Genomic DNA, 27122 nt, shown 5'->3' with positions numbered 1-27122 from the left:
AAGGAGGGTGACCAGCTGTCCTGGTTTGCCTGGGACCTTCCTGGTTTTCCCACTGAAAAGTCCCAAGTCCCAAGAAACCTTAGTCCTGGGCACCTGGAGATGGTGGGTCACCATGTTCCCAGGATTCAGCTTTATTAAAAGACCCCAAATCAGAAATTTGTTTTTTCCATAGCAAAGATGAACTAGAGCCAATGATTCTGTCTCTTTTGACCAGAAAGTAAAAGTCCGAAGCTTAAAAACTAGCAGTCTTAACTAACCATGAGTGAAATACGCTCGTATGCAGAGTGAAAGAAGCCAGCCTCAAAAACCCTAGCCACTTTAGGGTTCCATTTATCTGACTTTCTGGAAAAGACACAGCTATGGGGAAGGAAAGCAGGTCAGTGGTTACTGGGGCTGGAGGAAGGGGTTGACAAAAAGGAGGCATGAGAGAAATTCTTAGAATGATAGAAATCTTTGTTTTTTTGAATCTTTATAGTCGTAGTGGTAGCTCTACATGTTTCTGAAAACTCAAGAGTGGGGCAATGTATGTGTGTAAATCGTACGTCCAAAAAGCTGACGTTAAAACAAACCCTGGTGGCTTGTGAGACTGTAGTCTGAGATGAAGAATCCATCAAGTGCGTGGTTAGATTAAGACCATCACAGGTCGTAAATAGAATCTGAGGTCTGGGTGTCGCATGTCTGCAGCAATCTGGAGGTGTAGCAGAAGAGGGTGAAGATTTTTGGTACAAAACAAAAAGACCGACTGCTTGAAGGTATCCTAAATGCGAGAGAGATTTCTGTGAGGCACAAACAGTGTGATGGTGGAAGCTCTCCCTCTCTTTAGAGCAAAGGAAAAACAGTCCTCCTAAAACCGAGGCAGCAGATGAGCCCAGGAGGGTCATGGAATATCCAAGCATTAGGTCCCCGTTCCCACCCTGAGAATTCTGCCGCTACATACGCATGGTGCTAATGTATTGACTTTGGCAGCCTTCTGAGGTAGTTTTTTTTTTTAAACCAATAAAGTTATTGAATTGGAATTGAGTGCCCAAGTCTGCACCATAAGTATTTCCTGGCCGACTTTTTGGTCTTGGCAGTCCTGCTTGTCTGTGCTAGCTAGGATTGATTTTGAAGGCAGGGTGGGGGAAGCCCGTGATTTGACAAAATAATGCCCTTGGTCCCATGTGATATAAGGGATCAGTCCTCTTGTTTCCAGGCAGAGAAACCTCGTGAGCCAGAGGCAGAATGACCAGGGCTTACTGCACCAGTCTAGGAGATGGGATATGGCATCCCACGAGAATGAAGAAGTGTCACGGTGGTGGACCTAATGGAACCTGAAGGTCTTGGTGGTTTTCATTAAAAAAGTAAAACCAATGTCGAATTGGCTTGTCTGGCTCTATGACCTAGGCTGCTGGATCTGTGTCTTCTCATCCTTAACTGTAGTGTGTTGGAAGGCCGTGGGACTTCCATCCACGAGGACCACACGAGCCCAGGTCACTTTCAACCATAAATTACAAAGGAACATTTCACATGTGCAACTCTTCTTACAAATATGTCCAAGCCACTAGTAGCTCACAAAGGCAAGTCTGTTCCACCTGTTGGAGTATTCAGGAAGAATTGAATAATAGCTGGTGTGGTCCTTAGTTCTAATTGTGTTGGCTTTGTTGAAGGACAGTGGAGATAGGGGAAGAGGCAGGAAATCTTTTCTGTGCATATTTGAAATGAAACGTCCCTGATGCAGGGTCAGGACTGGCTTGTGGCTGCTCTGCCTGGGAAGGGCCAGATTTGGGGCAGCCTAATGGCCCATTTCTGGTTTGAGTACGAGTATGGGAGGGCTGCAGCGGGGGTGATGCGGTGCATGGGTGGGGAAATTCCACGTACTTTCTTACCTGGCCTGCAGACTGTTGCCACCATCTCTCCAGGGCTGCCCTGCCATGCTGGCATCCTTTTGGGTTCTGGGGACTGTCTTAGCCTTCCTTGTAGACCAACAAGTGGGAATCCTGCCATTTCCTTCTATCCTCCACCCCCGTTTATCCCCCCCCCCCCGTTTTTACACAACAGGATTTATTCATGTTAACTTTATTCAAGTCCCCAGATGGGGGGAGAAAAAAGGATCGTGTTGAATGAGCTTATTGTTCAGAGATTTCACTGACTCCTTTTATTTAAGGCCTACAGTCCTAGAACATATTGAGCTGATTTACTAAAATTCAAATGTGGTCCTTTTTTGGAAGGAACTCTGCTGAGGTGCCTGGTATCCCTGATATTGGGGCTGGGACCTATTGGGTGGTTGTGGTTGGGGCACATCTTTATCTTACCATCTTGGTTCTCCTTGGAAGCGAGTATTCTTGGTTAAAATCCTGGGCCCTGTATTAGCTTGAAATGGTTGCCACCCTACTGCCCTTTACATTGTCAGGCCTTTTGTGGAATCTCCTTCTAGCACATTCTTTGAAGAAATAAAGATGGACACCACCATTAGGTACTACAGTTAACAGAGGGCCCCTGTGGCTTCTTGGCAGATTCCTACATAGTGGAACGAAAGATAGGGACGTAGTAGATCTTGGGTAGAAGTAATAAAGGATTAAATAGCCTCATGTTTGCTGCTCGAATGCCTAGGGCAGGGCCGCTGGCCCGTGACAGGCATGGCAGAGTTGGGTTACATGTCTCTTAGCATGTTTTAGAGATGAGGTCCCTGCGGCTGATACTGCTAGAATTGTGGCTGAGGATCGTGGTGTGTAGGATGGTCTAGTGCAGTTGTCTAGAGTGTTACCAGCGTTGCACTGCGACAGCTCCAGGTGTCTGCACCCTGGGGGCTCTCTTGAGGGAGTCTCTGCAGGTAGAGGCTCGTGTCTCACTGCAGACAGTTGAAGCCTGCCTTTTTTTCCAAGTAAGTCAACATCCCAGAAACCCTGAAAGTTAACGTGTGGCAAAGCCTGTCAGATTAATGCAAAACTATGACAAGCAAGTGTGAGTGTTTGTTCAGCACCCCAGGACCATTCTGAGTGCATGCAGTCTCACACCTGCTCCTGCACATGCAGCCGTTTCACTCTCTCTTTCTCTTTTCCCCTCCCTTCCACTCTTTCCTTTCATGCCCTTATTCTTCCCTCTTGGTTTTCTCCCACTTTCTCACTCTCTTTTTTTTTTTAATGCCAATTCCATTCAGATCTCCTGGGTCTTGAGTCTGAAAAAGGGATTCTTCCTGAGAACCTGAAGCCAGACAGACCCAGAAAGAGAGCACCTTCCCTTGACCCCAGTTCTCTGTTAGTGCCAGCCTCAATTTCTAGAAGCCGTGGCTAGAATCCTAGGCTTTCCCAGGAGAAGCTGATGATCTCAGAGTCAGGGTGGGGAAGTGGGGCTTGCTTTGGGCCAGGCAAGGAGCATCTCATTCCCTCCTGGAGGAGGAGGAGGCCTGGTGAACATCTGTTTGGCATGGCCCCTGATGCTTCATCAGGCCCTAGAAAGTGTTGCTCCACATGGCCTGTTGCAAAGAAGGCCATCTTCCTTAACCCTCATGGTCCAAGCCATTTGCTAACCCAGACCTTGCCAGCCATCCCACCTGGCCTAGTGCAGTTAATGTCATGGTCACTAGGATTCCCAAGAAAGAGGGTTCTTATCCTCTCTCTGTGGATCCTAAAATAGCCCTGTGGCCTGCTAACCTCCAAGGGGTGGGAGAAACAGTGTCAGCCCTGTGTGGGGCTCCTCCCACTGCCATCCAAGCTCCCTGGATCAAGGGAGGGCCTGGCATCTGCACCGGGGGAGCATGAGAACACTGCCACAGTTTGGATAAAAGTTCCAAACATGAAGGCTCAACATGGACGAAAATCATTTTTTCCCATTGACCTCCTGGCTTCTCAGTGGGCGAGTGTCCAGCTCCCGCCCATCTGATGTTGGTTTGGTGTGTGTCACTGTAAACAGTTCAGGCTGGGAGCAAATTGCCAAGGGTTATGGGATCCAGGTGTCGCTCCCGGCTCGCCATGCACTGCTTCCCTTGAGAGTGGGAAAGGCTGTTTTGCTCTCAGAGGGAGCATTTAGTCTGTTGCTTTTGAGATCGAATCCTTCTGAAGTATGTCTCCCTCCCATGTCCCCACCCCACCCCAGGTCTCCGCTCATGACCGGAGGAGACTTTGGGGACTCTGATTTGTTAGTGAATCCCTTAATGTGTGGAGTTTTGCATCTCAGACCCTGAGGTAAGAGCCCCAGTGCTCTCAAGGATGCAGGAAGGCACTGAAATGTTGACGTCAGAGCGAACCAGCAGCCCACATTGTTTGTGTGAGAACATGGGGCCCACGATCAGAGCAAGAGAGTGGGCGCAGGTCAGTTTCAGCCTCGATTCTCAAGTACATCTGGACTCCCCAGGAGGGCATGGCAGCTGGCAGGCAGGAGCCTCTGAGCTAAGCAGGCCTCTCGAGTGTGAGGTGTTTTTGCCCTGAATTGCTCCCCTCCTCTAGCCATAGAGTTGGGGGTCACCTCAGCAAGAGTGGTTGCAGGGATTGTGCTGGAAAATGCCTTTGGTAGGTTGGAGGGCAGGGCAGGGGCGTAGAGGGGAGTGGCTGCCAATCTTCTACATCTTTGCAGCCCTAAACAAACCTAGCTGGTGGGGCTACCGTGCAAGGGAGAGGAACTAGTGAGTGCATTGTTTGGGACACTGTGTGTGTGTGTGTGTGTGTGTGTGTGTAAAGGTATCAGGTGACAGCCCCACTTTCTTGAAATACCCTCACACTGTGTGTGTGTGTGTGTGTGTGTGTGTGTGTGTAAAGGTATCAGGTGACAGCCCCACTTTCTTGAAATACCCTCACACTGTGTGTGTGTGTGTGTGTGTGTGTGTAAAGGTATCAGGTGACAGCCCCACTTTCTTGAAATACCCTCACACTGTGTGTGTGTGTGTGTGTGTGTGTGTGTAAAGGTATCAGGTGACAGCCCCACTTTCTTGAAATACCCTCACACTGTGTGTGTGTGTGTGTGTGTGTGTGTGTGTAAAGGTATCAGGTGACAGCCCCACTTTCTTGAAATACCCTAAGGCTATTTACTCTCAAAGGCTATATAAGCCTCAAAGGACGTGATTGCTGCCCTAGAACAAGATTTCTCTTTTGTGGTGGGGGAGGCTGAGGCAGCCTGGAGAGAGAAAGTGAGAGTGCAGAGAGCTGTTCTGTTGGGGTGGAGTGACTTCCAGCTTCCAAGCTTATCTGTCAAGGCTCATTCAGCCTTGACACCTTGGCTTTGAACCCCTGAGAGCCTTTAAAAAAAAATACCACTTATGTTTATCCATTCAGCTGTTGATGAACATTTGGATTGTTTCCACTTTTTGGCTATTGTGAATAATGCTGCTGTGAACATGGGTGTGCAGCCGCTGAAGCCTTGAGCACCTCACTGTGCTGCCCACTTCGATGCCTTCATACTTGGCTGCCATGTGTTTGTGCAAGCAGATTAATTCTTAGTTGGAAAAAATAAGGGCAGTCACATCATTCAGAGTAAAATTTTCTCTACCAGTGCCTTTATTTTTTCCTTAAAAATTACCATTACTGAGTGTGAAAATCAGGAGGAAACAGCTGGCTGGCAGAGATCCTGGAGGGGTCTTGGGTATGATTCCGCTTGTCACTAACGACTTGATTTGGCACATTTCCGGCAAAAGCACACTGGGCAGTTGGGAGTTTTTGGCTGAGAACGTCCATCATGCAAGAGCAGCAGCAGAGCAGCTTCCAGCGGAGACCAGGAAAGGGAGTCTTCGTGTCATTCAGGACAGTCCAGACCTGTCCAGTGGCTGTCTCTATCCCCGTGGTGGTTGAATGTGGATGCTCACAAGCCCGTCCTTTCTAGAGTATTCTGTCTATGGATTTCTCTGAGACTAAAGTACATACATTACTGCTGTAGCTAAGATGAACCCAGGTCTCTTAAGGCCCCTGAACCAGGCCCTCTTCCTTGAGTGCAGGCAGTGTCTCAGGCAACCTGCCAGTGGCTGTGGGGAGAGCACGGGAATGTGCCCTCCCCTTGTAATGCACTGGAGAAAATCTGAGCTCCTTCTGTGCGGCCCCTCCTGTTTGTCAGCCTCTGGGGCCGTTCCTCACTCTGCTCTGTGCCGCAGCCATGCTGGATTCCCTGTGGATCTCCAAGTTGGGCTTTTGCATATGCTGGGATGGGCTTTTGCATTGGCCTGGGATGTCCTCCCCTCAGGCTCTCTGCCAGGCTTATTTGTTGAGGCTCACTCAGCCTTCATTCCTTGACCTTGATGCCCTGCAGCCTTTAACTCCTCACTGCGCCATGTATATAGCCCTCCACGGCCACGGTCATTGTGTCCATGTTACAGGTGATGGGAAGTCTGTATTCCTAGGAGCCTGTAAGCTCCTTGAGGGTCAAAAGCCATCCTTTTTCTTGGTGTCCACAGCACCTAACCTCATGGGTGGTATATTGTGAGTGCTCAGGAAACTGGAATTGTATGATTGAGAAATGGTTGCCGTTCTCAAGTAATCACAGTTTAATTACATCAAAGTTAAGGGCTTCTGTTCTCAAGTAGACATCCTGGGCAAAGTTAGTAGCAGCTGGAAAAAATGATTTATGACGTCTAAACCTTTGCAGGATTAACACCTCAGGATATATAGAGTTGACTCTGCAAGTCAACCAGAAAAAGGCAGAAATCTTAGTAGAAAGGGTGAATCAAGGGTACAGGTGAAGGAGGCTCCAGAAAGCTAACAAGCCTCTAAAGAAACACTTGGGCTCCTTTAGTCGTCAGAGACAAACGGACCGAAACGACCACCCTAGGCTGACAGGAATGAGAAGCTTCAGGAGGCCTTGTGTTCTTAGAACATGCAGACATTTTTGCATGGGTCCACATGGGGCAGGCGAGGAGGATCTCTGCAGCATTATTTGTGGTGGCTGAGAGCGGAAAGCAGGCTTGGGGTCACCTGGGAGAGTGAACAGGTGCACTATGACGGCAGGTGTGCACATCCTGGAGAATTATGCAGCAGTAGAAGCAGTGGATCCAGCAACACAGATGGATCTTTAAGACATAGTGCTGACTGAAAGGAAAGAAGCAGAAGAAGACATTTGATGAAAGCATTTACAGCCACTAAAAATTCATAAAGCCGTACACACATGAACAAAAAGGTACCTATTGGAAAGGTCATCTCTGTTGGGGTGGGGAATGGCATATGGGGGTGAAAGGGGATTTGTGGGAGTTTGCTGATAGTAGTCTACTGTTGATATCAGAGGTCTACAAATCGGACTTGAAGCAGAATTTGGCATAGCGAGGATGACCCCAGAAGCGCGGGCAGTGGTGCTGTGGAAAGATGGGGAGGGAACTCCTCACTGTGTACCCTCCATGGGGGGCCACTTTCCTTCTTACCAACTGCTGGACTGTCTCAGACCCTTTGCCCATCAGGTGCTAATAACCGACCACCCTTACATTTGACTTCGGAGCTGCTGTTTTGCCGGAGCTGTGGTGCTGATGAGCAGTCCGCCGTCATCCCGAGGGGAGGGCAGTGGGCATTCCCACCCTGGGATAAGCCTGGGAAGGCAGAGCTTGCTTCTAATAGTTGTGTGTTTCCCATTCACCTCCAGCTGCTCACTCCGAGCACCTGGAGTCATCTTTGGGTCTACAGTGATAGTGTGGGTCCTGACCAGGAGCTGATGTGCAAAGGTTTACCAGGTGTAGTAAAAATGCACTGGACTTGGATTTTTCTGGTACCTGATGGATTGAATGCAAAGTTGCTAGACTCTGAGCAGCAGTTCATTTTTGCTGCTCTCCACATGGGAGATGGGATTATTCACTCAAAATCGGCACGTCCAAACAAGATAAACTGCCTCTCCCACCTCTCCCACCCTGGGACTGTTTGATCTGCATGGAGTTGGCCCCAAACATTTGTTCCATCTCTTGAAATAGTAGTCATTTTCCTTTTGTCATTTTTTAAAAAAAAAAGGCTTCTCATGACTCAGAGGTGTGGGTTGGGAAGAGCCATTTGGACCACTTTTGCTCTGAGCAGTGGTAAATCTGCGGGGCCACCGGGGCCCAGGAGGTGGGACCTGGAGCTGCCCCGGGTCTTGTGAGCGTGGGCCGCAGGGAACTCTTTGGGGTGTGGCTCCGTGGGTGGGCAGCAAATCCAACGGCGTGTAAAGCCAAGAACTAAGGCTTAAGGTTTTCAGAAAATGGAAAAAACCCTGAGGTTGGATCTGTTGGTTCGACTCTTCCATTGTTTTTTCTCATGCGTGAAAGCCATTTCTTGACATCTCATCTTCTAGTTGTCCTTTGTCTGACCTGTCTGTTTACTGACAATGTCCAAAAACTGCCCCACATCTCCGGGCCTGCATTCCCAATTCCTGACTCCACTGGAATACTGATACCTCAGTGACGGAATCATCAAAATCTTCATTTCTGTTTTCTTATACTCAAGTGTCAGCCCAAGGTTCTTTCCAGTTCAGAGGATTTGCAATTTTGTTAATGAACTTACTGATGTCCTTAAATGGTCCCTTTGCATGGGAGAATTTCTAAGTATTCACATGGTAGGCATTTTTTTGAGCTTCACTATGTGCCAGGTATCATCTAGGTGTTGGGGTAAAGCTGGGCACAACACGAATGAGGCATCTGCCCTAGTGGACCTTACATGCTAGAGGTGGACAGCAGACCGTGACCTCACAGAGTTCTAAAAAATTTCCAGATAGTAGTAAGTAGCATGAAAAACAAAAACAGGGTATGGTGAGAGTGATTGAGTTGGGGGAATGGTCCCACAAAAGCAGCCAGGGTGGTGATGGAGAGTCTCTCTGAGGAGGTGACATTTGAATTGAGACCTGAATGAAGAGGAGGAGCCCGCGTGTGGAGAACCAGGGTCGAGAGTTCCAGGCAGAGGGAACAGCAAGTGCAAAGGTTCTGAGGCCAGCATGAGCTAGGTGGTGTAGGGGTGGGGGCTGGGGCAGAGCTTAGCCACAGGGAGGGTGAAGAGAGATGAGGGAGGAGAGCTGGGCCATGCCAGGGAGCTCGGGTCTTATTCTGGGGGCACTTGACAAGCAGTGCTGAGCTCCCCAGCCACCCAGTTATGTGGCCTCTGCCTCTTACAAATGGGTAGGTTGCCACCAGATACACCACCTTGGATTCCAGAAAGTCTTGTCCACAGGAAAAATGTAAGCACATCCTAAAAGAATAGACTTCATACTTGTCTGAAGAGGTTGAGACGACAGAGACCTCTTACAGTTTTCCACACTTTTCTGAAGGGCATTCTGGGTGGGTGGGCATGGAGCAAGCCCTCAGGCACGCCGCTTATTAGTGGCAGGTGTGGGACAGTTGCCTGGGATTCCTGAACGATGGTCCCGCGTCCCTCCCACCAGGCAAAGCCAGGGAAAGAGAGCAGCTATTTGACCTTGGAGCCATCTCTGAATTGCCTCTCCCTTGAAGAGACACCAAATGCTCTATTTCCCCACTGTTCAGACTGTAGGAAATATAATAATGGTCACAAGTTGCAGACCTTGTTTGCATCTAGCTTGGATACCTGTGACCTTGGGCCATTACTTGCCCTTTCTAAGCTCACTTTTCTTCTTCTGAAAGGGAGTGATTACCCTGCTCCTTGGAGGTTTGTAAGGACTGGGTGAAATCTTATGCTGCTCAGTAGGTTCAGCACATGGTCAGAGCCCCAAATGCTAGTTACTGTGGTAGGTGTGGTTGGGCTGAATTTGCTGTGCATCTGCCATGTTTTTTTTATGATGCCTAAAACCTTTGCTTTTACTAATGCTGCCATTAGGCTGTGCATGGGGAGGGGAAGGCTGAGTCATGAAGAGCCGGTTCCTGTTTCTGAACCCTTTAGTGTGAGAACAGATGCCTCATTAGCCCTCTGTCAACCCAGCCCGGTTTTCCCCATTCTCATAGTCACTGTTCTACTCACATCCAGGCTTGTTGGGCGTATCAGTGAAAAGCTGTCCATAGTAGTGTCTTGAAAACTGAAAAGCACTTGCTGTGGATAAAAGGTGATTATTTCAGTGTTGGACTGGGGACTGCATAGCAGGCATAGGGAAGTCCACAGTGCCCTCCTGGTCATTGCTAATTTGTTCCTAATTCCCTGGGGGCACTTATGGCCAGAAGGCTGGCTCTCTTTTTCATGGGAACTCAGGGTTGGGTAAAATCGTGTTTGAGATTGGCTGGTGAGATGAGCAATTAGATACAGTATCACAGTCGAGTGAAGTCTCAGTAAGAGATTGGGTCAGGCCGGTGATGCTCATTTGAGTCCTGTAGGCAGTGGACCCTTCTGTGCCAGGGTACCCAGTACAAGATACAGAGGATAACAAGTTTCACAGGACCGGTGCTCACCTGGCCTGGATACCATTTGCAACCCCACAAGAGCATCTATCTTGGGGACACGTTGCTGCTGGGTGTATTTTGCTCACTCATCCCAGGCTGGTACTCCTTGGCCTGGCAGTGGGGTCCCACTGGCCTCCTGGCAGCTATTACCTGGGTAGGGCTGGGCGCTGGGGACACGCTCGTCTTGCCTCTCCTGACTTCCAGCACCACCTTTTGGGGGAGAGCCCCCCATCTGTCAGCCCTGCCTTCATCTTCCCTGCTCTGCAGCTGGTGCCACCTTGACATCAAGTGGAGTATCAAGAATCAAGAGTGATTATTAAAAATAAAAATGAATACCAATACCTTTTACTTTTTATATTTCAATATATGTTCCCTTTTTTGCTTTCACAAATACCCCAGTGAGATGTCGGAAGTCCTGTGATGGCCATTGTCTCCATGGGGTAACCAAGGACCTGAGCCTTAAACTCACCTGGTACAAAGCTGGTGAGCAGGATTCTGTTTCTCTCAGAAGGTGGATTTTCATTCTCACTGAGCATCAGCCTTGCTGCCCACATCTGACAGTGACCGTGTCACAGGTTCCTATGCAGTACCCTCCCCTGGGCATTTTATTCCCACCATCTCATTTAATCCCTAGAGAGCCCCGGAGAGGTGGTGGTCAGAACATGAAGTGCCAGCTCCCACCCTCCGCCTGGTCCCTGTGGCCTCCCTGCAGTAGCTAAACGCTGGGAGGGTGCTGATAGGAAGAGCACCTTAGACTCTTGCACTGACATTCTTGGCATTGCTTCGCTCGGGGAGAAGGCCCCTGGAATGCAGGGACTTGTTCCCCTGAGCTGGGCCGAGCTAAGAATGTTAATAAAAGGCTTCCCGAAGCTTTCCCGTCAGACACTTTCATCTTCTTCCAGGCCTGCAGAATCAGGACTGGACGTGGGGGCAGGGAGGCAGGAATCCAGCAGTAAATACTGTCCTGCCTCTGGGGATGGAGCAAATTGAGGCCAGAGGCAGCTCAAGCAAAAGCTCACAGCCAGACTGGCAGGACCCCAAGCCAGCTCCATCAGGCCCTAGAGCACATTCTGCTGCCTGGTCTAGCCCGACGGAGCTTGACCCGATCTCCATCCGCACGTTGTTTCAGCGCGGACCTACAGCCGTGTTGGATTCTGGTGTACAAGGGAGTGTTGAGTCCACCAGCTACAGTCCAGCCACCTCGTGCATCCCTGTGGGATGGGAGGAGGGCTCCCCAGCGCTGCTCGCTGCTGGCACTTGCCTGTCTGAGGAGAGCCCTGGCCTGACGAAACAGCCAGCCCGAAAAGGGGCTTCTCTTTGAGCTGGGGTTCCAGGTGTCCTGTCTCTCTGCCATGTCCCAGTCAGGCCTTTGTTCGTGTGCTCTCATCCCTCTACTCTTCCCAAACGCACCGGCCTTCACCCAGAGCCCCTCTTCCTCCAGGCAGCCAGCTTTCACTGATCACGTCTGGCCCGAGCCGCTGCTGTTCCACACGGGACCCAGTTGGCATGTCTCTGTGCTGGCGGATGTGGCTCTCTGTTCCTCATATCCCTGTATTATCCCTACGACTAGATTTATAGCCCTTAAAATGCACACTGGAGTGTTTGGCGCACAGGTGGGCCTTCACTTTGTTCCTGGTTAATTCCCGGGAGCTTCTGTCTAGTTTCCCATCTGCCTCTTTCAACCAGGCCTCGAGCCTTTGGAGGTCCCTGTTGAGTGTACGGGTCTAGCATTCCTGTAGGTGTGTGGAGGGTCAGCGGGGGCCAGGCATGGTGCCCGGCCACACGACATAGCCTGTGTGACCTGGGCACTTCTCTGTGGGCCCAGAGGCGGGTGGTTAGCTGGTGTGCAGGCGGCCTGGGCTGCTGCCCCCATGACACTCTGAGCTCTGTGGTCATGTGATGGTCATGGTCTCTTACAGGGCAGGGGAAGGTGAGCATGTTCCCCATTTCTTAACAAATTGGAAAAGATAAATGAGGGTGTTCTCACTTAGAAAAGAAATCTCACCTCAGGCAACATGCAGGCACACGCCATTCAAGCCCACCAGCTGTCTCTCGTTTGTTGGCAAATGTCCCCGGTGCTGACCATCTCCCTCAGCGCTCGCAGCCGGCCCTAAATGGAGGCTTCGGACAAGTGTGTGTGGAACAATGGCCCTTCTCAGCAAGCGCTGAGCAGACGCTCCCAAAGAAGCCGGTTCATCACTTGGAGCTGGGTCAAGACCACAGACAAGATGCCATTGATTCAGTGAGGAAGGCCCCCACCAGCCGTGGAGATAGGCTGAAGGCAGCAAGAAGCCAAGAATAGGGTGGGATTTATGGCTGCAGGGAAAGCCCCAAATAATCAGAGAGAATGTTTCCTCCTCTCATGCACCACATACTGTCTTCTAGCAGTTAGCTTAGGGAATGATGACCCTTCCTCTTGACATATTTGTAAAACCCTCTGCAGTCATTATAGGCTCTTGGGTTTGGGGGAGCCTAGTCCTTCCAGGGCAGAGCATGTTGCTACATCCACTGTTGTTGAGTGGATGAGGGTCCTGGTACTGGGAGAGGTAAAGGGCTACAGCCAGGACCTGATCCCTGGCTCCCAGCTCCGTCTGTCTGCTTCATTCCTGCAGCCGTGTGGGAGGGGATGATGGAGAAGAAGCGAAGCTGAGCTGGGAGTTAGGTAGAACTGGTGAAGACTGCTGGCCTCAGAGCTGGGCTGCAGCTGGGAGCAGGGGTCTCAGTGCTGGCAGCCTCAGGCAGGGTGTCTGCAAACCCCCTTCCCCCAAGCTGTGCTTCCATCCGCCCTCTTGGGTTGTGTCTCCATTTCTCCATTGACTTTCTAGGGCAAAGATAAAAGGTCAGGTTTCCAAGCTGGTAGGGCCCAACCAGGCTAACCCAGTTTTTCTTTCTCCTTTTTGTTATTTTCACTTTTTCCAATAGAGTTACTTTAAATAATTGAGAATAGTGTAATCAACAGCCACACATTTCAAATTGCTATTTTACTGTCAGTTCAGTGCGGTAATTTTGCTTCTTTTTTTAATGGTAAGAATCATACATGCTTATTATGAAGTATGCATATATGGCAGAAATTTATGACATGGAATGTGAAAACCCCTAGAATTTTACCTTGGATAATATCTATCGAGGATGTATTTGTCCAAATAGTTTTCCTGCACTCTGCAGTGACCCTCATGGTCCCTGGCTCACTTTTCCCTCTTTCCCTCCCTTCCTCCTGCCCTCTTCCTTCTTTCTGTTCCTCTCTTCCTTTTCTTCCCTTCTTTCTTTCTCCGCCTGTCCCCTCATGTCTGTGTCCCTTTCCCTCTCCTCCTTTCCAACCCCAAGGTATAAAGTGTTAAAAAGCAAAAGGGTACCCTAAAGAGTAAGACCCTCAGACCACATTCACTCACTTTCCCTTGCTGGAAGCAAGTACTACCCCAGTTTACTGCGTAGCCTTCAAAAGACCAGCCCATATATAAGCAGCCATGTATGCATAACTGTGCCCCTTTCCCCAAGTGAAGCATACTCACTGGTGACCTTCTGATTCCTGATACATCTGCTGCATTCTTTGTAAGGCTGCTCAGTATTTCCTTTATGTGTTGATGGCATAGTTTATGTAATCATTGAGCATTTAAGGGTTTCCCAGTTCCTTGCTATGACAAACATCACCAGGAATGTCCTTGCATGTACGTCATTTGAGACACATGAAGGATATCTGCAACATAAAATCTCAGAAGTAGCATTGCTGGGTTAAAGGGTATGTGCATTTACAATTTGATGAGATATTGCCCAAGTGCCCTCTTGGAAAGCTGTGTTCTCTTTACTCTCGTCAGCACAGTCTCTACACCCTCATAACACGATGCATTATTATACCTTTCATCTTTGCCCATCTGGAATGGGCAAAGGTATCTCTTTATGGTATCATTTATTGTAAGTTGAAATCTTATATGTAAAAGCCATTTGTGTGTGTATGCTCTGTTCATATGCATTACTCATTTTTTTTTATTAAGTTGGGCCTTTTAAAATTAATTTTATGTGTACTTTTTATATGTTAAGGAAATTAGCCCTTTGGATGTAAGTTGCAGATCCAACCCCACCCCTGTTTCTTGTCTTTTCACTTGTATGTTTACTTTTCTGAAGTATGATTTTTGTATGTGTGGCCAAATTTATCTCCTTTTATGGCTCTAGATTTCATTTTTACTTAGAAAGTATTTCCCTGAAATTATACCTTAAAAAATCTTTTTCCTTTTCTGAAAAACAACTTTATCAAGATATCATTCACCTACCATATAATATACCATTTAAAGTGTACAATTCAGTGGTTTTTAGTATATTCACATATATGCAATCATTACCAAAGTCAATTTTAGAACATTTTCATCACTTCAGAAAGAAACCCCTCGTCCTTATCACCGCATTATCCTCCATTCTCTCTCTTCTACTATCCTTAAAGAACCACTGATTTACTTTCTGTCTGTACAGATTTCCCTATAATGCACTTTCATATAAATAAAATCATATAATATGTAGACTTTTATGATTGGCTTCTTTAACTGACTCAAGGGTCAGTCTAAATTGTAGCATGTTATGAGTACTACAATTGTAGCATGTTTTTCATGGCTAAATAATATTCCATGATATGTGTATGTGTAGATAAAACACACCTTTTTTTATCCATTCATCCACTGATGTGGTGGTGTCTCTACTTTTTGGCTATTATGAATAATGCTGCTATAAGCATTTGTATACATGTTTTTATATATACATATATTTCTGTTTCTCTTGGGTATATAACTAGAAGTAGAATTTCTAGGTCGTGTGGTGACTCATGTTTAATTATTTGAGTAACTGCCAAACTGTTTTCCAAAGTGCACCATTTTACAATCCCACCAGCTGTGTTTTCTTTTAGTACTTCTGTGACCTTATTTTCCATATTTTAAGTTTTGAACACTGAATTTCTTCATAAAATATGACATAGGGGTCTAAATGTGTATTTTCCCAGATGGCTACCCTGTCGTACCAGCATTGTTTTTCAATAATCTATCTCTCTTGGTGTCTTTATTAGAAATCACCATATGTACTAGGGGCTATTCTATACTGTCTAGTCTTTTCCTGATCTGTTTGTACACTCATATGCCATTGCCACCCTGCTTTAATTTTTATAGTTCTGTGACATGTTCTCTCCCTCTTAATTTTTAAAAAACCCACTCGTCACAAGCATTTTGTAAACCCTTATCTCTGTCAGAGATTGTGCGAATCAAATCCAACATTGTTCCTGCCATCTGGAAGCTTGTAATAAATAAGTTATCTCATATTGCCATACCCTCTAAAAAGCACATTATGTGAATTATCTTTTTTAACCTTACAATTCTATGAAGGTAAGTGGAGTTTTTCATTCCCATTGTAGACATGAGGAAACCAAGGGTTCGAGACAGACCACCTGGAGACAGAAGACAGGGGGGTTGTCTTTCAAATAGTTCAGAATCAGGTGCTTTTGGGTGCCTTGTCAATGGAGAGACTGTCCAGGGCAGTGTGGTAGGAAATTCTACTTAGGGTCGTCTCTGGAGCCATTGTCTGCTCCCTCGTAGTGGAATGACTGATGTAAGTGGGCCTTTAGAGGAGAGCCCCACATCCTGGAATGGAAACCTCTTGAGCATAAATTTAGTCATTCCCCAGCACTAAGTTCCATTGAGAACCCAGACTTGGGGAAGTGAAGTTGAACTTGGGCTACATTCTCCTCACAGATTGTGTGACTCAAGATCCCTGCCAGGGATGGAGTTTTGTTTTGTTTTGTTTTTTCCTCCATTGCAAAAGGATAGCAAAAGTATTTGCCACATAAAACACTAAGCCCCATAAAGTCCCCACCAATGAAATCATCTCTTCCCAAGCAGACTCACACTGCTGACCTTGGCTGTTTTCCACCCTCTGGGGAGTTGTAAGGCAAGGGAACTGATTTACTCAAGGAAGAGACCTACTTAACTTTCACTTCCTCAGAATTCATCAAACACTTGGGGTTTGGAGGTTATGGGATTAAGAGAGCATCATGTGACTGCCCTGGAAGAGTTTGCTTATAGGAATGTGGGGTAAATCCATGTGGAACAAGAAATCTCAAGGATTTTGCCTAGAAATGGCAATAAAAATGCAACCCAAGTTGCCTTGATATTTCAGAACATCCATTAAAGGAGAAAGTGTCTGTCTCTTCCTCCACCTCCTTGTTACCCCACAAAGGTTTGTCTTATGGGAGAATTTTTCCAAGATTTTAACTTTTCCACTGGATGGTGGGTGATTGTTCCTTGTTTTTTATTGTGGGAAAATAGGATATTTAGGCTAGGTCAGTCTGACCTGGTTTTGAAGATTCTGGTTTTGCTGACTTTGTCTCAGACATCACTGTTTTAAGAGAGCTGGTACAGGTTAGAAGCACATAGTTGGTGTCGTTGTATAGTCCCTGCTTCATCTGGTATGTGTCTTGTCCTAAGACATGGAAGAGCCAGGTACCTCTTCATCGTTGGTGGGTCTGGGGCTCGCTAGCCCTGATCCTCTTACTGATGACCAGCGATGTGTTGGTGTACACGGTGTACCCTGTAGGCCAAGGTTGATTTCCTTCATAGGTCCTCTCTGGGGACTTCCAGGACTGTAGGGCCTTGGGAAGGTGGAGGATGAAGGGGCCATTACTTCTCAAAGCCATTAATTTTGGTCTTTGGGGGCTAATTACATTTCAGGCATCATCTTAGAAGCAGAGGTCTTTGAATGTGGCAGATGGTACATTTGCAGGAATAGCAAGAGAACATTGCTTTATGGAAAAAAGACTTTCTCATGAGGAAATTGTCATCCATCATATTAGAAGGTATTCATTTACATCCTAAGTCTCCTGGCCTCTGGGGATATAATGAAGACAGTGATGGCACTTTTAATATTTGTTCATAGAAAGCTTCTCAGCTGGTTCTGGAAAGGGCTCTGATTTTAGAATGTGTTCCAGTCTCTCATGTATTCCATCCAGGTGTCTACTTGAGTATCGATTGGTGAGGATTAATAAAGTAAGCGGTATAAGCGTCAGTAGTATGAGAGAGTTTTGCGCCTGGTTGACTGAAAATTCCAGTCAATTTCCCGTGTCAGTACAAGGCTAATGCTTTTTTTAAAAAATATATTTAGCATTGAAACAAGAGGAACTGTAAGCAGCTGTCCTGTGAATTCCTTGGCAATGTAAGGAAGAACGCATCTCCGTGCTCTTGGCCAACAGAGCTCTCCCTTTGCAGGTGCTGGAGCACTGGTGCTGCATGCCCTCAGTTCTGAAGGCCCTTTCCCTCGACTTGGAGTCTGTGCTGTGACAGCCCTCCTTGTTCGAGAGGCTTCCTGGCAGAGAGGGGCACAGCGCATTGGAGGTGTGGCACCAGCAAAGATCCAGACAAACCATGATTCAGTTTTTTGGGGAAGTAAGTAACTGTCAGAAAATATAGCAGAAAACACAATTGAGCCCTCTTACAGACACCCTCAGTCCTGGGGAGGGCTCTCAGCGTCCCTTTGAGATGGAGCCACCTGTGGTGATGCCATCTCCTAAAGCCTCTCCAGCCAATGGGTGCTCCTTTCTCTGTGTTCCCCAGACCTTACTTCATTACTGTCTTGCTGAATTGAAATTTAGGCATTCGAGGGCAGAAATGTATCCTACTTATTTTTGTATCTAAACGAGTATGAGAACTCAAATAATTAAGGAATAATTCTATCATCATACTGGGGAAACCAGTAGCCATTCTGTTCATTAACTGCTGTTTGGCTAACACCCTGGTTCTGTAGACAGCATTGACCACTGAAGGAGGTGTAGCTCTCCTTTGATTAAATGCACAGGGCTTATGGTACTGTGCCTGATATAGGAAGTGGCCGACAGATTGTCTTTCCCGTTCATCGCACCTTGACGGGCACAGAGGTGGCTTCTTTCCAAGAAGCATGTCGTTGTCCTTGGCTGGATTTTACCCAGAGTAATCCAGTTTTACAAATTGTGCCACATTTTATCCTTGCCTTCAGACTGGCCCCTCTGAAGAGTCTTAGAAAAGAAATATCTCTGCCAGGCTTCTCAGATAACCCAGTAAAATATTCCATCTGTAAAACTTGTGTGATAACTCTTCAAGTGTTAATTAACATGGAGTTCACGTGAGCATTTCACGTTGGTCGTTCAAAGGTGTTCTTTGATTTGGGAAGTCTGGGGGTAGGAGGTGGGGGGGATGCGGTGAGTGTGAATTAGTAAATTGGGCCAGAGGAGATGTTTTTTATGTGGATTATGACCTTAACTTAACTAACTATGCCGCCTAGTGATATTTGAAAACACCAAGTTAAGTGCCCTTCACCTTCCCTGTGTTAGGAAAGCAGGTGAAGGATGTGCCAAGCCCAGTCCTCTGGGGTGTCTCCACCATTTCCTTCCCATCCTCCTGGCCCAGGGCTCTGTGGGTGGTGACTTCTAGGGAGGCCCAAAAGCTCCAATCGATTCTCAGTCTCTGGCTGATTCTGCCTGGGTGGTCTCTTATTCTTTGCATGTTTCTCTATTCTTAGGTCTTCAGTGTTCCTATCCCTTGGATGGTGTTGAAGTTGTGTGTGTTTTTAATTGAGTGCCGACAGTTCTGGACATAACAAGTTCAACTGCATTATCAGGGGTCTAACTTTACAGTGTTGTTTCAGCCCATGAGATTGCTTCAAAATGCTCTTCCTTGTGGTTTTTGAGTTAGATAATTGCTGTAACCCTCTTCCAAGAGGAGCAATGAGTCTAGAGATTCTTCAGTTCTGAGTTAAGGGAAATCTATCTGTAGACTCCAGCGAAGATGGCTTATATATATGCTGGTTGGAAGCTACTGTAGAATCAGCATTGGTTGGCATCGGAGTTTAGTTCTATTATTTAACTGGCATTATTCCTTCTCTAAGTTGAAAATCCTTACATGTAGGTAATATTTCGTACTTGTTTGTATTTCCTTCCCCACCCCTGCCTTACTTCCACCAGATCCGAGGACAAGGCCTGGTTCGTAGCTGATGCTCCAAATATGTTGGTTTATTTCACAAGTCAGAGCACTGGTGTAGCAGTGAATACACATGTCCTTCCTCTGGAAGATCTCACAATCTCTCTAACGGTTTAGCATGTGTGGCTCCTTTAAGGGGGGAACATTTTTAGGGGGTAGGAGCAACAATACAATTGGCCACATGATACTTTCTTGTCCCAAATCTAATCTAAAAATTGTGTATTTTTCCCCATTAGATTTTTATGGAATTGAAATAAGAAATCAAAAATTGAAGTTGCCTTCCTTTTTGCACAGGCCAATGGCTTTCAAGCTAAGAATGGTTTTGATAGATGAATTTTTGCCATGAATTTGGTCAGAGCATTACCTTTGAACCCCAATTAAGCAAAATGTTATACCCCTCTAAAACAAAGATTTTCATTCTCATTAGTATATTTTTATTTTAAAACATTGTACTCTATTCTTATCACTATCTTGAATATTTAATTAATTGAATAAAAATGAATGGAAGCTTTCTTTGTGGACATGGGTGTTTTCTCTTTTTATGGTAGTACCTATATGATATCCTCAGTTTTGCCTGCTGGCCAGAAAACTTTTGTGTAAAGGGTGAATAGTAAATATTTTAGGACTTGTGGCAGCCATATGGTCTGTGTGGCAGTGACTCAACTCTGCCACTGTAGTATGTAAGTAGGCATAGATGATATGTAAATAAACAGTGGTCATCTCAGTATGACCAGTGGGCCATAGCTTGCTGACCCCTGTTCTAGAGGGTGAGACAGTAGCCCCCAGTAATGGCTGATGGTTCAGTGAGCACAGAGATCCTAGTGAACCTGAAATAATGCTTAGACACGCACGACAAACTCCCTTCACCACAGCCATGAGGCATACCCCTGTCCCCACGTGCCACTGCTTGTTTCTGAGGGATTCGAACCCACCTGGACCCTCCCCGCCCTGGCTTCACTCCCTGCTCGTCCCCTCACCCCTCTACCCACAGACACAGTTCTCTAAAATCTGTCTAGGAAAGAGTTTCTTCAGGATGCAGCGTCAGCTCTGGGTCCCTTCCAGCTCCTAGTTGGAAGGCCTTTCCAAGGATAGAAAAGCTGAAACAGCTGCAGGACTTCTTTTTTTCTTCTAGAATCATCCAGCGAGGGGGTGAGTTCAGGACTCTGGCAGCTCCTGTGTAAATGCTAGCAGCTAGAGAAATCTGGGAATAAATCTGGAGCGAACCCTGCTGCTCCCAAACCAGTGAGAACGGCCTCACAAAAGCCAGGGCTCGTGGCATCTGCCTTTATTTTGAGGCCCGGGTTGGGGAAGGGGAGCCTCGGGGAGGGACTTCAAGACCCACTAGAAGTCTGTCTCGCTCAGCTGGATATCCGTGAAGACCCTCCAGGGAAGAAGACGCATCTGCAGCCCCCAGAATGAGACCGTGGTCCTGATTGTCGGGCCTGTTGCTCCCGGCGTTGTGGTTCCGAGCCAGAGCCTTAACCAGCTGTGCTCTTTGTCTCATGCAGAAAGTCCCCAGAAACACGTTTTCTCTTTCTGCTTAAATGACCAAGTTTCAGAAAAATCCAATGATAATGTGCAGGCATTTCAAATCTGTAACTTCAGTTGGGATGTTTAGGGTCAGGTTGCCTGGGAGATTTAAGGGGTGGGCATGTTAAGGGCTATGAAGTAACCAACAAAATGTCCTTGCAAGCCTGGAATGCTGAAGCAACAGGAGTGAGCGTGGATTGGGCGTGTATTTGCGTGAGATGGTTTCAATCGATGGGGCTGTGCTTTGTTGCTCTTTGACATGACACGTAAACTGGGGGGCTCCTACATTTTGTATCTTGTACAAATGCTAGGCAGATGTGGGCTTGGGGTCCTGGTCCGTCTCTGTCTGTTGTGGACCTAGGTTTTTGCTGATTTTGCCTGCAGAGAAGGGACAGATTATCTTGTTACTTGTTCTTGGGGTTTGAGGGGTGCACACTGGCAGGTAACCTGGTGACAAAGGCTGGGACCCTTCCAGGGGGAGGCCGGAGAGAGGAGCCAGAGCTCTGGGGGCCTGGCTTTTATCCCCCCTGCCCTGCTCTTGCTGCTGTCCACCAGTGAATGTCCCAGTACCATCATTTTGGGGTAACCCAGAGGGACTTTGAAGTGCTTGGACTGAAAGTTAAAGAGGAAGAGGGAGATTTTCCTCATTCCTATGCATTTCCTGTAATGCAGTTTTGCAAAATAACAACTTTCATGTTTTCTAAACATCAGATATATTATTAAACTTATATTACATCCATTCAGTAGAATACCATGTAGCTGTTAAAAGGATTATGGATGGAAAAGATTAACTTCTCCCCTGCAAGTCACATCCTCTAAGACACAGCAATAACAAAGGTTTCTTAATAGATTTTTTTAAAGGTTTCATAATCTAAACATCCATGTTTACCCAAAGTGGATCTCCAAGGGACCATATGGCAAGTGAAAATAACAAGATTCAGATGCTATATGTAGTTTGAGCTTACTTGTATGAAAGAGCTTTATCTGTATTTTTCCATCTACATATTTTCACACAGAATATTATGTAGAGGAAATTCTTGGAAGGGTGCATAGTCCATTGACAGTAGTTGCCAGGGAGGGAACCAATATCTGAAGTTCTGAGATGGGAGGAAAACTTTTCATTGTCTGTGTTGTACTGCTGTTTGATTGATACACACACACACACACACACACACACACACACACACACTCATACACATTTTACCATGTGCATACATTGCAGTTTTCCACTAAAAGTTTAAATTAATAAAAATAGAAGAAAATACACAAAAGAAGTCATTGAGAAGGTATTTGGCATCATGAGACTTCCGGAGCTGGTCACCCTCGGCCTGTTCTGGACATTGAGATACGGAGAATTAAAGCAAAAGTAAATACCAGGTTAGTTCATAAGTGGCAACCCCTGCTCCTCCCACCCCACCCAGCCCTGTGCAGCTTCCCTTATCTGAGCCATAAATTCTGGGACAAAACAATGGCAAGTCAGTCCAGGGCTGGGCTTAGTGTTTACAGAGGGAAAATCTGGGAACCCACTGGAATGAAGAGCGGTGCCCAAGGCTTCTGGGCTGGGAGCACGCGCTCCCACAGGCAGCCCCGGAGCCTGCCCGGGTGACTGTCCGGGGAGCAAGGGACAAGACCAGAGGTCATTCTGGGGATTAAACCCACCAGCCGTCCTGAGGTTCCCCACAGAACAACTACAGCCTCACTCTTCAGGCCCAAGGAAAACTTCAATTTGGAACAAATTAGTCAAGAATTTTGCTGTTTCATCCAAGTTAAGGGAACGAAACCTTCGTTGTTGCTGTCTCTACAGGATGTGACTTGCAGGGGAGAAGTTAATGTAGTTCTCGTGGGGACAGACATTCCATTTTATCTTTTTTTATTCTCTGATAAAATACAATAGGACTCACCAATATTACCCACACACTGAAATCCTGTTTAATTCACTATGTTTATGAGCCATAAAAGGGCCTTCCCCCATCCCCCACAAAAAACTAATCTTCCCTGTGCTCTTGTGCTATTAAAAAAAAAAATTAAGTAAACACACGGAATTTTCCATTGCCCAAATTCTGACCTTGTAATTCATCTTTCCTTTTGTATTGTTTTCTTCAGCATCAGCATTTACAGCCACCCACCCCAGGAGCCCTCTTATCCCGTGGGCCTGCCTGTTGCCCGCTGACCTGAATTTCTTCTTTCCAACCTGGTGGCCCAGTCCCTGCCCTTGTCTTCCCCAGCACAAACCCACCTGCCTTTCTTCTTTGAGAACTGAGCACGTCGACAGCCAGGCTGAGGAAAGTTGTCAGCATTGTTTCAGCTGCTCTGCCTGGCAGCAAGTGGGGAAGGGTGAGAGAGGAAGAGTGAGTCCCAGCCTGGTCCCTGCCAGCCGATGGTGGGCCTGCAGGAGGCCCTGTGGACACCAGCCTTGTCACAGTGAATAATTCCCAGTCTCCCTGCAGTCCCAAAATACGCTTCCCGGTCATGGGAAATGGGGAGATCGGTTCAGCACGGCTTTGCTGCCGCCGACATTCTGATGGCTGGAGAAGGCTCTTTGGAGGAAGCAGGACTTGAACTGGGCTTGAACAGATGGAAAGAATTTATAGAGAAGGGGACAAAAGAGGGAATTCCAGATGGAGGGAAATAATGCAAGTAAAAATTGAGAAGTGGGAAGATAACCACATAGTCGGTGCTTTTGGCCAACACAGGGACTTCCAATGTTAAGATCCAGAAGTGGCCCACAGGCTCCTCCCCTACGTCACTTCCGTTTATAATGTTAAAGTGAGAGCAGAGTGAAGCCAGCCGCCCCCAAACATCTGTGAGATAGAAGAATCGTCTGCAAGTCTGTTCTACTGGCCTGATGATGCCTTAGCTCTGGCAGTCAGGGGTCTGCGCAAACAGTGCCTCACTCACGGCAGGTGCAGGAAAATGCTGGTGACAGGATTTCGCCACCATAGTGGCTCAGGCAACAGAATCTTCCAGTGACATGTGAGCATTGCATTTTGTCCTGTGCCTGGGATGTGACTCTCAATGGTGTATGTAGGCTGCTGGGTTTACCTAGATTCTTACATCCTGCATCCTATTCATGCCAGGGCAGGATGCTGGAACAAGATGTCCAGCCAGTCCGTTTATCCAGAACACTACTTGTTTCAGCCATGAAACTGATTTAGCATCCTCAAAAAATACCTGAAGTCTTGTAGCAGCTGCCTTGGGGGTGTGGACTTCTGATTGGAACCTTTTAACTAACCAGCAGCGCTTAGGGGTGTGAAATCTGGTTACTTTAAAAATTAGCTCCCCACCATGGAATGTGGATTTAAAATGAACCAACATGCATACAGATACTGCACTAGTCAAAGGAGAGTGTGCAAGCGAAATAATCACAGGCAGTATTAGAGCTCATTTGGGACCCTGAGAGGCCTGAGAACAGCAGGATTTGGATATTTGGAGTTTGGATAAAACTTAAGAAACTAACCTCTGATTCTCTGTTAGTGCAAGGAAACTAAGAGTCAGGGAGGTTGATCAGCTTGTCCAGGGTCACACTGCTTGGTGGTGGCCAAAGACGACAGGGTATCTCATCTCCTTCTGTTGCTATCCTCTGCGTCCTGCACTGGGGCTGTGTGCACCCAAAATAACTGAAGAATACGGTTCAGGCATGTTCATTTTGTTGTGGATGATCATCAGTTTTGAATTAATATACACTAGTTTTATCCAATAGAGATACATTGAGGTATTCATTCATATTGCGGTTCTTAAACATATAACCTACATGGGTTTGTTTCAAATACTTCAGCGAAAAAGGGGTGGCAGAGATGAAATATGAATGGCAAAATGTTTACAACTGAAGTTCAGCAATGGGTTCATGGGGGTACATTTTACTGTTCTCTCCTTTGTATGTTTGAAATATTTCATTAAATTTTTTTCGTGACTTTCATTTAAAATTCTTCATATAAAGTTTTTAAAAATCAGCAGTGATTTTTCACACCTAGCCAAAGAAACAGCTGCCACAAAGAACACCTGTAGTGCCCACCACATTCAGTTTCCATGAATGTAGGATTTTTGTCCCTGTTCTCCTTGGGCTGTAGTTGTGCAGTAGTGGCATACCGTCACCGTGCTGACAGCTGCCTGGGGGCATGTGCAGCCTCAAAGACCCTCTTATCTCCTATATCCCTGGGACAGGGTCTCACCAGCTCAGTCTCAGCTGCCATTTGTGGAATCCTGCTCCTGGTGACTCATGCCTCATATTTCTGCTCCCTATCTGCACGTGGAATACGTTAATGTGTCTGGGTTGTCATTATTCCAAATGTCACGCTTCAGCCTGGCCTGTCAGGGTGGGAAGATTAAGTCTGTCACGTTCTTTCTGTTTGTATGAAGTGTGTATGCAGTCCCGTAGCCCTCAGCTGCTGCTGTGGTTGTTGTGAAACATTGTAACAGTTAAAAAAGAGTGGAGAGCAGGCTTTCTTCCACCCCCTCTGCCCGCCTCTGCCTCCTTGCCAGGGAGCCCAGGAAGGCTTTGGAATAACCTGAAATAAACTTGCAAGTTCAAGCAGGCAGTCATTCCTTGCTCCCTGGCAATTAACAGTGATTTACTGAAGGTTACATTCTAGTGTGGCTTCTGGCCTTTTGTTATCGCTGCTTTCGGGACTGGGCTCATTATTGGTCAGTTCCTTGTTACTCTACAGACATTTCGCTTTCACATTTAGCTCTTGCCCATAGCCACATCCTGTCCCTTTAGTGTATGGTGCTGGGCTGTCCTGTGCTGAAGGAGGGGAGGGATGTGCTAGGAAGACAGCCTCCACAGACAGATGGACCGAATCACTGGGTCATTTTTCCACTGGCATTTTGGAGATGGAATGCACCCTGAAATTTGCCCTCTGTTGCATGTTTTCAAAGAATGTAAGGTTGGCCTGATATGACTCTAAATCCCTGCATGTCCATCTGCAAACAGCTGATGATGTGCCCTGGCACAGGCAGTATTCTGTTTTGCTGCCTTTTGTCTAGAAGGCTCCTGTTACTCAGAGGAGATGGGAAGTCACCCAAAGCTCTATTTTCCTTTTGGCTCAGCCAGAAAGTGATGTGTGGGCTGTCACCTTCCATGCGTTTGGGGCCTTGTGCATGGGTGTGGTATGGCCCAACCATCTCAGCTGATCAGTGTGACCCTGCCCCTAAGTGTTAATATGAAAAAAACACTAGGGGAGCCTTGATCTGTCGAATGTGAGGAATTCCTCTTACAACTTAGTATCAGGAAATGGCTTGTCCCTTCTGAAGAACTGGTATGTTTCCTTTGATTAGATACGAACAATTGTCTCCTCTCCTATACCTGACTTCTTTTTTCACTATTTTGAAAGGCAGAGCTCATATTTCATATTCCTCATAAACTCTAGCCTAGCTTTGGGGTATATTTTCCTTCCCCTTCTTTCAGGTTGGGTTTTAGTTTTCTGTTTCCATTTTCAAAAATCCTTTAGAAAGTGTATGGGCACAAGTGACAAGTAAATGACCTGTCCACAGGCCTTGATCCCTTCCCTCCCCTTCCTTCTATCATAGTTTGTCCTTCGGTTTTGAGGACCCTAACACAGCCTGCTCTGTTGGAAGGCCATGTGCTTCCTCTTGACAGGATCTCTGCCAGACCTAATCCAGGGCTGCCTAGTTGGAATCTGAGAATCTTCCGTTTTTGCTAAGAGATAGCACCTTGTAACTGGGCATTGAGACCCACAGCTCTTCACTGTAATTCCTGAATCTGCTCACTAAACATTCCTGCTAGGAACACACTTCCCCTTGTCATCAATGTCAGCCCCAAAGATAGAGATAGTTACAAAAGCATGATGGGTATCTAGAAAATCAAGGATGCTCAAACAAAGGTTGCCCCTTATGCTGATTGTGGTAACTGGATTTGGATGGGGTAGGCTGGAAAGGCATTTGTGAAGGTCGTGAATTCTGTAGGGAGTGTGGTGGGGGCTAAGGACTATCCTTGGAAGCTACTGTAGATGGTTTTCTATGTCACATAAAGATTGTGGTTCTCAAACTGGACCTCAGTTTGATTAGAATCTTAATTTTTTATATTTTCATCTTACTAATAATTTAAAAAGTTATTTTAAGCCTGTTATAGATCATCTTGATGGCCACCTTAGTACTGAATTTTGTGCCTCATGTATGTGTACTATCATGTTAGTGCCCAGGAATCAGCCAAGATACCAATACTAACTGGACTCGCTGGAGAGTCCACAGGGCCATGCGTGGGGATCCCTGGATTATATGTTAGTTTAGGAGTGAAAGAAAACAACGTACACACCAAACACTTTTGCACATTTTACTTGTATCGCAGGGCACTGTTATGTTCCTGAGAGTCAAGCAGGACTTGGAGGAGTTCGTATCTTTCTTTGCTAAGATGA

General features: G+C 46.7%; 1 protein-coding gene across 8 annotated transcripts in view; it reads left to right on the top strand.

The window, feature by feature from the left end:
- The window catches only part of AFAP1L2 (actin filament associated protein 1 like 2), a 92933-nt gene that overhangs the window by 6442 nt on the left and 59369 nt on the right, over window positions 1–27122 (top strand). For 2 of the 8 annotated variants that reach the window (XM_036898679.2, XM_036898673.2), the window contains exon 1: window positions 23006–23172. The exons of 4 other annotated variants lie outside the window; for them this stretch is intronic. The gene's annotated coding sequence lies outside the window, so the exon portion shown is untranslated. Of the gene's footprint in view, window positions 1–22998; window positions 23173–27122 lie in introns of those variants that run through there. 2 more of the 8 variants (XM_036898677.2, XM_036898672.2) reach the window with 2 other exon arrangements.

The sequence above is a fragment of the Manis pentadactyla genome, chromosome 8 (genome assembly GCF_030020395.1).
Source record: "Manis pentadactyla isolate mManPen7 chromosome 8, mManPen7.hap1, whole genome shotgun sequence".
In the NCBI taxonomy this organism is placed as follows: Eukaryota; Metazoa; Chordata; class Mammalia; order Pholidota; family Manidae; genus Manis; species Manis pentadactyla.
This window is presented reverse-complemented; position numbering and strand designations above follow the sequence as displayed.